Genomic DNA, 14,452 nt, shown 5'->3' on the forward strand with positions numbered 1-14,452 from the left:
CAAATAAAGTTCGTTCAGAGCCATCGATGTGTCTGCTTGGGGGGGGATATATACGGCTGTGATTATAATCGAAGAGAATTCTCTTGGTGGATAATGCGGTCTACATTTGATTGTGAGGAATTCTAAATCAGGTGAACAGAAGGATTTGAGTTCCTGTATGTTTCTTTCATCACACCATGTCTCGTTAGCCATAAGGCATACGCTCCCACCCCTCTTCTTACCAGAAAGATGTTTGTTTCTGTCGGCGCGATGCGTGGAGAAACCCGCTGGCTGCACCGCCTCCGATAGCGTCTCTCCAGTGAGCCATGTTTCCGTGAAGCAAAGAACGTTACAGTCTCTGATGTCCCTCTGGAATGCTACCCTTGCTCGGATTTCATCAACCTTGTTGTCAAGAGACTGGACATTGGCGAGAAGAATGCTAGGGAGTGGTGCACGATGTGCCCGTCTCCGGAGTCTGACCAGAAGACCGCCTCGTTTCCCTCTTTTTCGGAGTCGTTTTTTTGGGTCACTGCATGGGATCCATTCCATTGTCCTGGGTGAAAGGCAGAACACAGGATCCGCGTCGCGAAAAACATATTCTTGGTCATACTGATGGTGAGTTGACGCTGATCTTATGTTCAGTAGTTCTTCTCGACTGTATGTAATGAAACCTAAGATGACCTGGGGTACTAATGTAAGAAATAACACGTAAAAAAACAAAACACTGCATAGTTTCCTAGGAATGCGAAGCGAGGCGGCCATCTCTGTCGGCGCCGGACCTCCACTCCATCTCTGCCCTTTCTTCACGCAAATGACGGGGAATTGGACCTGTTCTCCTGAAAGCAGTATATCCTTTGCGTCGGACTCATTAAAGAAAAAATCTTCGTCCAGTTCGAGGTGAGTAATTACTGTTCTGATGTCCAGAAGCTCTTTTCGGTCATAAGGAACGGTTGCAGCAACTTTATGTACATAATAAATTACAATCAATGCGAAAAAATGAGCAAATAGCACAGTTGGTTAGGAGCCCATAAAATGGCAGCCATCCTGTCTCGCGCCATTATTATCATTGGAGCCATTAGAAATCTGTCCTTTTGTCTGATGAAATTTGAGATTTTTTGTTTCCAACAGCCTTGTCTTTGTGAGACGCAGAGTAGGTGAACGGATGACCTCTGTATATGTGGTTCCCACCGTGAAGCATGGGGGAGGAGGTGTGATGGTGTGGAGGTGCTTTGCTGGTGACACTGTCAGTGATTTATTTATAATTCAAGGCACACTTAACCAGCATGGCTACCACAGCATTCTCCAGCGATATGCCATCCCATCTGGTTTTTGCTTATTAGCACTATCATTTGTTTTTCAACAGAACAATGACCCAAAATATACGTAAAGGCTGTGTAAGGGCTATTTGACCAAGAAGGAGAGTGATGGAGTGCTGCTTAAAATAAAACATAGTGGCGGGTGAGGGTCTACCTGGGAAGAGTGGGTCCATCAGATGAGATAAGTGGAGGTACGGCAGATGCTTCACTGAAGGCCCTCCCAGACACCTGCCCCTTCTCCAGTATCACCAATATCCACCATTGAATCTTAGCTATTATGGCAAACAAGAAATAACATCCTCTCCTAATCTGACCAGAACTCCTATTCATTTTACAGCAGGTTTGCAAGTCACAAATATAAATATAATTAAATTGTAGTATAGTTAAATATTTCCTTCTCCCTCTCCCAAGCCAAACTGACCCCTCTCCACCTCCCCCTCACAGTTCTCCCCCTTTATCCCACCCAAGCCAAGCTTGTCCCTATATCCCATCCTTGCCCATCCAAGCCAAGCTCACTTCCTCTCAGACACACTTATTCCCATCCATTGACTTCATCCATTCATTCCCACATAGCATATACCCTATGCATCCACACACCCATTCTCTCCCAGCCTTCTAGACATATTCATATTCACCATCCCTCACTCCGCCCTCACACTCCCATTCATATACAGACACACACACACATCTACACTCACACGCACCCCCACACACACATATAAATAGAACAGTCATTGACATACATTGGGTGTACAAAACATTAGGCACTGGAGATAGGGGTGAGAAGAGGTGGGTCTGGGCCGGTATGACGTCTTTGATGTTTGTGTGAGTAAAAAAAAAACATTACGAACACCTTCTCTTTCTATGACCTAGACTGACCAGGTGAAATCAGGTGAAAGCTATGATATCTTATTGATGTCACCTGTTAAATCCACTTCAATCAGTGTAGATGAAGTAGAGGAGACAGGTTAAAGAAGGATTTTTAAGCCTTGAGAAAATTGAGACATGGATTGTGTATGTGTGCCATTCAGAGGGTGAATGGGCAAGACAAAATATTTAATTACATTTGAATGGGGTATGGTGGTAGGTGCCAGGTGCACAATTTTGAATGTGTCAAGAACTGCAATGTTTCTGCATGTTTCCCGTGTGTATCAAGAATGGTCCACCACCCAAAGAACATCCAGCCAACTTGACACAACTGTGGGAAGCTTTGGAGTCAACATGGGCCAGCATCCCTATGAAATGCTTTTGACGCCTTGTAGACCATTTTCAGTTGTTCAATCCATGAAATATTGGAAGGGGAGAAAAGGGTACAAAATTGATTGAACAGTCCTATACAGCGACCATTGATCTTGGAACTGTAATGACAACTTGTCCCGTCTTTGTTAACTGTGCGCCAGGTTCCATGTTCAACCTGCCACGTTCCATTATTATTCTAATAGGCTACATGTCCCAAATTATTACACAACTTGTAATATGTTGAATAATATCCACCACAGTCGTGGCCAAAAGTTTTGAGAATGACACAAATATTAATTTCCACAAAGTTTGCTGCTTCAGTGTCTTTAGATATCTTTGTCAGATGTTACTATGGAATACTGAAGTATAATTACAAGCATTTCATAAGTGTCAAAGGTTTTTATTGACAATTACATGGAAGTTGATGCAAAGAGTCAATATTTGCAGTGTTGACCCTTCTTTTTCAAGACCTCTGCAATCCGCCCTGGCATGCTGTCAATAAAGTTCTGGGCTACCCCTTGCATAATCAATGCTTGGAGTTTGTCAGAATTTGTGGGGTTTTGTTTGTCCACCAGCCTCTTGAGGGTTGACCACAAGCTCTCAAAGGGATTAAGGTATAGGGAGTTTCCTGGCCATGGACCCAACATATCGATGTTTTGTTCCCCGAGCCACTTAGTTAACACTTTTACACCATCATGCTGGAAAAGGCATTGTTCGTCACCAAACTGTTCCTGGATGGTTGGGAGAAGTTGCTCTCGGAGGATGTGTTGATATCATTCTTTATTCATGGCTGTGTTCTTAGGCAAAATTGTGAGTGAGCCCACTCCCTTGGCTGAGAAGCAACCTCACACATGAATGGCCTCAGGATGCTTTACTGTTGGCATGACACAGGACTGATGGTAGCGCTCACCTTGTCTTCTCCAGACAAGCTTTTTTCCGGATGCCCCAAACAATCGGAAAGGGGATTCATCAGAGAAAATAACCTTACCCCAGTCCTCAGCAGTCCAATCCCTATACCTTTTTGATAGGGGAATTTATATGTTTAAAGTAATGACTAAAGAATTCCACCCTGAATCGTATTTAACAGTGTGAAATGTATTAGAATTATAAGACTATAATCCAATAATGTATGTGTGGGACAAGTTAAGAGGGAGAAATGTATGGTTGAGAAAACAGAGGCTGGTAGACTACACATGAAAAAGCTGACAACAGGAAAGAGGGCCCTTCTAGGGAGGAGAGGAACGGTGAGAAACTGCCAAGGCTGGTAGGAAAGTGATGTGCGTGTGTGTGTGTCTGGGGGGGAGGGGGGGGGGGGGGGGGACGTTCTCTGAATAAAAAAACAACCTTTTGCAGAAATCTGGGACTTTGCCTAATTCTTATTAACCCCAGTTTTACAACCTAGTGGGAATTGGTCAAAGCTATAGTGATAGTTGAGTTCAACCATTGGGATAAAAATTCCCATGACACTTTTGCAGAATATCAGTCTGTCCCTGATATTCTTCCCAGAGAGAAGTGGCTTCTTTGCTGCCCTTCTTGACCATCCTCCAAAAGTCTTCGCCTCACTGGGGGTGCAGATGCACTCACACCTGCCTGCTGCCATTCCTGAGCAAGCTCTGTACTGGTGGTGCCCCAGCGCTTGCTGGACTTTCTTGGGCGCCCTGAAGCCTTCTTCACAACAATTGAAGTTCTTAATGATCCGATAAATGGTTGATTTAGGTGCAATCTAACTGGCAGCAATATCCTTGCTTGTGAAGCCATTTTGTGCAAAGCAATGATGGCGGCACGTGTTTCCTTGCAGGTAACCATGTTGACAGAGGAAAAACAATGATTCCATGCACCACCCTCCTTTTGAAGCTCCAGCCTTGTCCTCGTCAACACTCACACCTGTGTTAATGAGAGAGTCACTGACATGATGTCAGCTGGTTCTTTTGTGGCAGGGCTGAAATGCAGTGGAAATGTTTTTTGGGGATTCAGTTCATTTGCATGGCAAATAGGGACTTTGCAATTAATCTGATCACTATTCATAACATTCTGGAGTATATGCAAATTGCCATCATACAAACTGAGGCAGCAGACTTTGTGAAAATTAATATTTGTGTCATTCTCAAAACTTTTGACCACGACTGTATATTGACCCTCAGGAATGACTTCACTAACCTGACAGAGGAAAGAAAGGTAAACTAAGCAATTTAGAGAACAAATAGAAGGAAACTGTCACGCCCTGACCTGAGAGTGTCACGTTCTGACCTTAGTTCCTTTGTTTTTGTCTTTGTTTTAGTATGGTCAGGGCGTGAGTTGGGGTGGGCAGTCTATGTTTGTTTTCTATGTTGGTTTTTGAGTTCGGCTTAGTATGGTTCTCAATCAGAGGCAGCTGTCAATTGTTGTCCCTGATTGAGAATCATACTTAGGTAGCCTGGGTTTCACTTTTGGTTTGTGGGTGTTTGTTTCCGTGTTGAGTGTTTGGGCCACACGGTACTGTTTCGGTTTTGTAAATTCACGTTGTCATTTATTGTTTAGTGTTCTGAGTTTTAATTAAACATCATCATTAACACTTACCATGCTGCGCTTTGGTCCTCCTCTCTTTCTCCCGAAGACAGAGTCTCCCGTCTGTCCTGAGCTTCCAGAGTCTCCCGTCTGTCCTGAGCTTCCAGAGTCTCCCGTCTGTCCTGAGCTTCCAGAGTCTCCCGTCTGTCCTGAGCTGCCAGAGTCGCCCGTCTGTCCTGAGCTGCCAGAGTCGCCCGTCTGTCCTGAGCTGCCAGAGTCGCCCGTCTGTCCTGAGCTGCCAGAGTCGCCCGTCTGTCCTGAGCTGCCAGAGTCGCCCGTCTGTCCTGAGCTGCCAGAGTCGCCCGCCTGTCCTGAGCTGCCAGAGTCGCCCGCCTGTCCTGAGCTGCCAGAGTCGCCCGCCTGTCCTGAGCTGCCAGAGTCGCCCGTCTGTCCTGAGCTGCCAGAGTCGCCCGTCTGTCCTGAGCTGCCAGAGTCGCCCGTCTGTCCTGAGCTGCCAGAGTCGCCCGTCTGTCCTGAGCTGCCAGAGTCGCCCGTCTGTCCTGAGCTGCCAGAGTCGCCCGTCTGTCCTGAGCTGCCAGAGTCGCCCGTCTGTCCTGAGCTGCCAGAGTCGCCGTCTGTCCTGAGCTGCCAGAGTCGCCCGTCTGTCCTGAGCTGCCAGAGTCGCCCGTCTGTCCTGAGCTGCCAGAGTCGCCCGTCTGTCCTGAGCTGCCAGAGCCACCAGTCAGCCAGGAGCTGCCAGAGCCGGCAGTCAGCCAGGAGCTGCCAGAGCCGCCAGTCAGCCAGGAGCTGCCAGAATCGCCCTTCACTCCGGAGCTGCCGGAGTCTCCTGCCTGTCCGGTGCTGCCGGAATCTCCCGTCCGTCCTGTGCTGCCGAAAGGCCACGGAGGCGGGTAAAGAGGCGGAGAAAGACTATGGTGGAGTGGGGTCCACGTCCCACGCCAGAGCCGCCACCGCGGACAGACACCCACCCAGACCCTCCCCTATAGGTTCAGGTTTTGCGGCCGGAGTCCGCACCTTTGGGGGGAGGGTACTGTCACGTTCTGACCTTAGTTCTTCTGTTATGTCTTTGTTTTAGTATGGTCAGGGCGTGAGTTGGGTGGGTTGTCTATATTCGTTTTTCTATGTTGTGTTTTGAGTTTGGCCTGGTATGGTTCTCAATCAGAGGCAGGTGTAGTTAGTTGTCTCTGATTGAGAATCATATTTAGGTAGCCTTTCTCCACCTTTGTTTCATGGGTGTTTATTTTCTGTTGTATGTCTGCACCAGCCAGAACTATTTTCAGTCGTTTCCCTTTGTTATTTTGTTATTTCCATGTTCATTCCAATAGATATGGACACATACCACGATGCATCTTGGTCCTCACCTTCTTCCACCGACGACGACCGTTACAGTGATAGTTTATAAATGTGTCTGGTTAATACTGATGGTGGCTACAGATAGTGGCCAATATTTGACATGATACAAATTGTAGAAAATAAAAAAGTATTAGAAAATATTCTAGAGCGCACAAAAAACTTGGTAGGTTCGGCGAACCTATCATTGTGCAAGGCATTCATTCCATAGTCTACAGCCTATTTGGATTGGGTCTCCAACATTTTATCCCCACAAATTACAAGGCCAAATAATACAAATTCTGATAATGGCACAACTATTTATAGGCCTACTTCACTGTGGAAACGGGGCCGAAATGTTGATATGATTTTGTCTTCAGCAATCATAAGGGAAAACAATTCAAATCAATCACTATGCATTTCCTGTCACACCCTGATCTGTTTCGCCTGTCCTTGTGATTGTCTCCACCCATCTCCAGGTGTCGCCCATCTCCCCCATTATCCCCTGTGGATTTATACCTGTGTTCTCTGTTGCCAGTTCATCTTGTTTGTCAAGTCAACCAGCGTTTTTGTTCTCAGCTCCGGCTTTTCCCAGTCTCTCTTTTTCTCGCCCTCCTGGTTTTGACCCGTGCCTGTCCTGACTCTGAGCCCGCCTGCCTGACCAATCTGCCTGCCCCTGAGCCTGCCTGCCGTCCTGCACCTTTGCCACACCTCTGGATTGTTGACCTCTGCCTACCCTGACCCTGACCCTGCCTGCCGTCCGGTACCGTTGCCCCACCTCTGGTTTACTGACCCTTGCCTGCCTTGATGTGACTAGTTGCCCGTCTGTCCTGAGCTGCCAGAGTCGCCCGTCTGTCCTGAGCTGCCAGAGTCGCCCGTCTGTCCTGAGCTGCCAGAGTCGCCTGTCACTTTCTGACCTTAGTTCTTCTGTTATGTCTTTGTTTTAGTATGGTCAGGGCGTGAGTTGGGTGGGTTGTCTATATTCGTTTTTCTATGTTGTGTTTTGAGTTTGGCCTGGTATGGTTCTCAATCAGAGGCAGGTGTAGTTAGTTGTCTCTGATTGAGAATCATATTTAGGTAGCCTTTCTCCACCTTTGTTTCGTGGGTGTTTATTTTCTGTTGTATGTCTGCACCAGCCAGAACTATTTTCAGTCGTTTCCCTTTGTTATTTTGTTATTTCCATGTTCATTCCAATAGATATGGACACATACCACGATGCATCTTGGTCCTCACCTTCTTCCACCGACGACGACCGTTACAGTGATAGTTTATAAATGTGTCTGGTTAATACTGATGGTGGCTACAGATAGTGGCCAATATTTGACATGATACAAATTGTAGAAAATAAAAAAGTATTAGAAAATATTCTAGAGCGCACAAAAAACTTGGTAGGTTCGGCGAACCTATCATTGTGCAAGGCATTCATTCCATAGTCTACAGCCTATTTGGATTGGGTCTCCAACATTTTATCCCCACAAATTACAAGGCCAAATAATACAAATTCTGATAATGGCACAACTATTTATAGGCCTACTTCACTGTGGAAACGGGGCCGAAATGTTGATATGATTTTGTCTTCAGCAATCATAAGGGAAAACAATTCAAATCAATCACTATGCATTTCCTGTCACACCCTGATCTGTTTCGCCTGTCCTTGTGATTGTCTCCACCCATCTCCAGGTGTCGCCCATCTCCCCCATTATCCCCTGTGGATTTATACCTGTGTTCTCTGTTGCCAGTTCATCTTGTTTGTCAAGTCAACCAGCGTTTTTGTTCTCAGCTCCGGCTTTTCCCAGTCTCTCTTTTTCTCGCCCTCCTGGTTTTGACCCGTGCCTGTCCTGACTCTGAGCCCGCCTGCCTGACCAATCTGCCTGCCCCTGAGCCTGCCTGTCGTCCTGCACCTTTGCCACACCTCTGGATTGTTGACCTCTGTCTACCCTGACCCTGACCCTGCCTGCCGTCCGGTACCGTTGCCCCACCTCTGGTTTACTGACCCTTGCCTGCCTTGATGTGACTATTGCCTGCCGCTGTTGGAATATTAAACCATTGTCAAGTTGACGTGTCTGCATCTGGGTCTTTAAAACCTGATGTTTCCAGTATTTGTATTTATCATCTCCTTCTCCAAACTGATTACTCATTTATCTAGCTATAACAGCTCTTATCAATGTATAAATTATAGTGCATGTAGAATGGTGTTATTTCCATCTGTGAAAACATTAAGTAGATGTTTGAAACCGACAGGTTGCTCAACTTTTATTAATGGTTTGTAAAGGTGGTGAAATTATTAGGGAATTATGCTGTGTTCAAGCCAACTCAGAACTTGGAAACTTTGAAATGTTTGACTTGGAAACTAGTCGTAGAAAGCTCCAATTTCCCACTTGGAACGTATCAGAATCAACCAACAGGAAGCTCTATGCAAAAAACTTATGCACATATTAACTTGGAGGTTCCAAGATTCCGAGTTGTCTTGAACATTGCATTAAGTCAAGGTCAGAATACGGGTATGTGTAGACAGACCTCTGCCACAACTCGAGTTCTGTGATCTCCACCCCAATTGTATAGCTGGCTAGCATGTGTTTCCCCACACTTAAGTTCAAAGTCAGAGTACACCTACACACATAGAGAGGAAAAATGCTTAAAAGGTGAATTAAGTTCAATTTACACGTGCGTAACTCGGGTCTGAATACCCCCCTAAGAGCCTTTCTTTCCGACAGGAGCCTTAGATAATACCTAGCTTAGAGAGGCTTCCCACTGGGACACAAAATAATTTAAATGTGGACGATTGGGTAATATTTGGTTGAAATGTTGATCAATGAGATTAATGAGATTACAACCTACAGTGCTTTTGGAAAGTATTCAGACCCCTTGACTTTTTCTCAATTTTGTTACGTTACAGCCTTATTCTAAAGGATTAAACATAACAACATTCTCTGGTCTGATGAATCCAAGATTAAACTCTTTGGCCTGAATGTCAAGTGTCACGTCTGGAGGAAACGCAGCACCATCCCCACGGTGAAGCATGGTGGTGGCAGCATCATGCTGTGGGGATGTTTTCAGTGGGCGGGACTGGGAGACTTATCAGGATCGAGGCAAACATGAACGGAGCAAAGTACAGAGAGATCCTTGATGAAAACCTGCTCCAGTGCGCTCAGGACCTCAGACTGGGGCGAAGGTTCACCTTCCAACAGGACAACAACCCTAAGCACACAGCCAAGACAAGGCAGGAGTGCCTTACGGACAAGTCTCTGAATGTCCTTGAGTGGCCCAGCCAGAGACAGGACTTGGACCCGATCAAACATTTCTGGAGAGACCTGAAAATAGCTGTGCAGCAACACACCCCATCAAACCTGACAGAGCTTGAAAAGATCTGCAGAGAAGAATGGGAGAAACTCCCCAAATACAAGTGTGCCAAGCTTGTAGTGTCATATCCAAGAAGACTTAATGCTGCCAAAAGTGCTTCAACAAAGTACTGAGTAAAGGGTCTGAATACTTATGTAAATGTATTATTTCACTGTTTTATTTGTAATACTTTTCGAAGGCACTGTATATACACCCACTCTAAAAGACAGCAAAAAGTTTGTTCAATTTCTAATTTGTAATCACTATGCCTTTAATAATTTAGAAGTACATCCAAATTCCAATAGAAACTCTTCATTTTAAGGGATCCTAATTACACATGTAATTACACTGTAGAAAGTATTGTAGTTGATTGTAAAAACTCAAACGTACACTGTAATAATAACATGTTACCTACCGGTGGTATATAGCTTCGTTAATGTTACGTAATCTTATTGTGTTCATTTTTTTATTACATTTTTTACTTTAGTTTATTTAACTCATATTTTCTTAACTCTATTTCTTGAACTGTTGGTTAAGGGCTTGTAAGTAAGCATTTCTCGGTAAGGTCTACCTACACCTGTTATATATATGTGACAAATAACATTTTGATTCGATTTGATTTGGTGCATGTTGTTGTATTCGGTGCATGAAACAATTAACATTTGATTTTGATTTGAATTACAGTCTGTAATTACAGAGGTGTAACAACAGATGCTTGTTACCATGCTTGTTACAAATGGGCTACTTTCCACTAAATTCACCAATTTTGTGTTTTGTTCCTTCTCAGCTGCATCTGATTCAGTAACAACTGTCACAACGTTGTCATCTCTAATGGACAGATTTGCTGGCTGTCCAAGATTACAAAGGTTGGAGAATCAATAGGCTTTAATTACCTATCCATGAATGCACTCTTCAAAATCTCCACTCAGTGTTGCTCGCACTTGCCCCAAAAAAGTGTACCATATGGGTTAACTTGGTTGAGTTTCCAGAGACAGATCTGATTTAGTCAACCTTACTAAACGGCATACGGGTCTCATCACAGATTATAATTTTTTTAATGAATTTATAATAAATGTGTATATTACCCAATATCACAACTTGAACATCCTTGCCGTCATAGTGGGAGAAAAAACCCACTAGTACACCACAGAGTACATGTAATAATGTATCAGTCTTATGACAATGTAATTACAAGGTTTTAAACAGGATTTAGTTAGTTAAAAAGAGGTGTATTTTCAGGGGTACCTATTTGTAATTATTGTGTACCTACAGTGCCTTCAGAAAAAATTCACACATCTTGACTTTTTTTCACATTTTGTTGTGTTACAGACTGAACTTAAAATTGATAAAATGTAGATTTTGTGTCACTGTTCTACACACAATACCCCATAATGTCAAAGTGGAATTATGTTTTTAGAAATTAATAAATAAACATGAAAATCTGAAATATCTTGAGTCAATAACTATTCAGCATCTTTGTTATGTTAAGCCTAAGTGAATCCAGGAGTAGAAATGCGCTTAACAACTCACATAATAAGTTGCACTCACTCTTTGTGAAATAATAGTGTTTAACATGATTTTTGAATGACTCCCTCATCCCTGTACCCCACACATAAAATGATCTGTAAGGTCCCTCAATTCAACCACAAAGACCAGGGAGGATTTTCAAGGGCACCTATTCGTAGATGGGTAAAAAAATATATATCTGACATTGAATGTCCCTTTCAGCATGGTGACATTATTAATTACCCTTTGGATGGTGTATCAATACACCCAGTCACTACAAATATACAGTCATTCTTCCGAGCTCAGTTGCCTGAGAGGAAGGAAACCACTGAGGTCCAATGGTGACTAAAACAGTTACAGAGTTTAATGGCTGTGATAGGAGAAAATTGAGGGTGGATCAACAACATTGTAGTTAGTCCACAATACTTACCTAAATGACAGAGTGAAACGAAGGAAGCTTGTATAGAATAAAAAATATTCCAAAACATGCATCCTGTTTGCAATAAGGCACTAAAGTAAACCTGCAACAACAAAAAAGGATAAGAAATTAACTTAATGTCCTGAATACAAAGAGTTTTTTGGGCAAATCCAATGCAACACATCACTACGTACCATTCATCATATTTTCAACCATGGTGGTGGCTGCATCATGTTATGAGTATGCTTGTCATCGGTAAGGACTAGGAAGTTTTTTAGGATAAAAAGAAACAGAATAGAGCTAAGCACAGGCATAATCCTAGAGGAAAACCTTGTTCAGTTTGCTTTCCAACAGACACTGGGAGACAAATTCACCTTTCCGCAGGACAATAACATAGAACACAAGGCCAAATATACACTGTTTCTTATCAAGACGGCATTGAATGTTCATGAGTGGCCTAGTTACAGTTTTGACTTAAATTGGCTGTGATGGGAGAAAACTGAGGATGGATCAATGACATTGTAGTGACTCCAGAATAATGACCTAAATGACAGATTGAAAAGAAGAATAAAAATATTTCAAAAAAAATATTCAAAAACATACATACTACTTCACAGGAGCGACATTTGAACGTAAACTTAAATGTAAACGTTTTTTGTAGAAATGCCTTCTGGAACATGTGAACTTTCATGTGCCTTAATTACAAATGTGTATGCCATCTGTAAATACAAATAAAATGGTTAAATTACGAGCCTAGTTGGTTTAGTCATAGCCATAGAAAAAGCCAGCAACCTTCCTGCTAGCCATGATTGGCTGAGATAATGAGTGGGCTGGACATGCCGAGAGATGAGTTAGGATTGGTCTGCCATGCTTCTGTTTATAATATGAGCTGGTCAGTATGTGTAGATAATCCTTTCTAACGCGGCTTTAAAAAAAGAAAGATATCACGTAGTAGAACTGCAAAAGTGTTGCTCTCCACTCTCTGGAGGACCGGGTTTTGAAATCAGTGGATTTAGCTAAGGAAATTGAGAAAATTCTGGTATTTGATTGCAAATATGCAGAAGGAGTTGAAAAGATAACATACAGAAGGGCAACTATGACATTCATGACAGAGAGGGAGAAGCGTCCATCCTTGTATATGGGTAAGAGAGTCTAGCTAGCTACATTTTCAGATATTACACGTTTCTAATTTTGTCAGAAAGTCGTTTTCATTTCATGTTAAAGTGTACTGTTTGATAGCTTGCTAGCGTTAGCTGCCTGGCTATTAGCTAATGTTACGTGTATGATCTGTGTAGTAATATTATTAATATCTCAGAGCCATTTGCATTGCTAGTTGTAGCCAAATGTTAGCTAGCTAACATTGAACCTAGTTGGTTAGCTACCTGCAGATTCATGCAGGGTAGTAACGTTATGAGTTGGGATTATGGTTAATTGTTTAGGTAGCTACATGTCGAAACAAAAGACTCCACTATGCAAGTAACTATTTCAATAGAATGTTTACGATGTCACTGCAACAACTATCGATAGACGTACAGTGCCTTGCGAAAGTATTCGGCCCCCTTGAACTTTGCGACCTTTTGCCACATTTCAGGCTTCAAACATAAAGATATAAAACTTTATTTTTTTGTGAAGAATCAACAACAAGTGGGACACAATCATGAAGTGGAACGCCATTTATTGGATATTTCAAACTTTTTTAACAAATCAAAAACTGAAAAATTGGGTGTGCAAAATTATTCAGCCCCCTTAAGTTAATACTTTGTAGCGCCACCTTTTGCTGCGATTACAGCTGTAAATCGCTTGGGGTGTGTCTCTATCAGTTTTGCACATCGAGAGACTGACATTTTTTCCCATTCCTCCATGCAAAACAGCTCGAGCTCAGTGAGGTTAATTGGATAGCATTTGTGAACAGCAGTTTTCAGTTCTTTCCACAGATTCTCGATTGGATTCAGGTCTGGACTTTGACTTGGCCATTCTAACACCTGGATATGTTTATTTTTGAACCATTCCATTGTAGATTTTGCTTTATGTTTTGGATCATTGTCTTGTTGGAAGACAAATCTCCGTCCCAGTCTCAGGTCTTTTGCAGACTCCATCAGGTTTTCTTCCAGAATGGTCCTGTATTTGGCTCCATCCATCTTCCCATCAATTTTAACCATCTTCCCTGTCCCTGCTGAAGAAAAGCAGGCCCAAACCATGAAGCTGCCACCACCATGTTTGACAGTGGGGATGGTGTGTTCAGCTGTGTTGCTTTTACGCCAAACATAACGTTTTGCATTGTTGCCAAAAAAGTTCAATTTTGGTTTCATCTGACCAGAGCACCTTCTTCCACATGTTTGGTGTGTCTCCCAGGTGGCTTGTGGCAAACTTTAAACGACACTTTTTATGGATATCTTTAAGAAATGGCTTTCTTCTTGCCACTCTTCCATAAAGGCCAGATTTGTGCAATATACGACTGATTGTTGTCCTATGGACAGAGTCTCCCACCTCAGCTGTAGATCTCTGCAGTTCATCCAGAGTGATCATGGGCCTCTTGGCTGCATCTCTGATCAGTCTTCTCCTTGTATGAGCTGAACGTTTAGAGGGACGGCCAGGTCTTGGTAGATTTGCAGTGGTCTGATACTCCTTCCATTTCAATATTATCGCTTGCCAGTGCTCCTTGGGATGTTTAAAACTTGGGAAATCTTTTTGTATCCAAATCCGGCTTTAAACTTCTTTACAACAGTATCTTGGACCTGCCTGGTGTGTTCCTTGTTCTTCATGATGCTCTCTGCGCTTTTAACGGACCTCTGAGACTGTCACAGTGCAGGTGCATTTATAC

The sequence above is a fragment of the Oncorhynchus mykiss genome, chromosome 2, assembly GCF_057628025.1.
Source record: "Oncorhynchus mykiss isolate SJ-2025 chromosome 2, ASM5762802v1, whole genome shotgun sequence".
Lineage (NCBI taxonomy): Eukaryota > Metazoa > Chordata > Actinopteri > Salmoniformes > Salmonidae > Oncorhynchus > Oncorhynchus mykiss.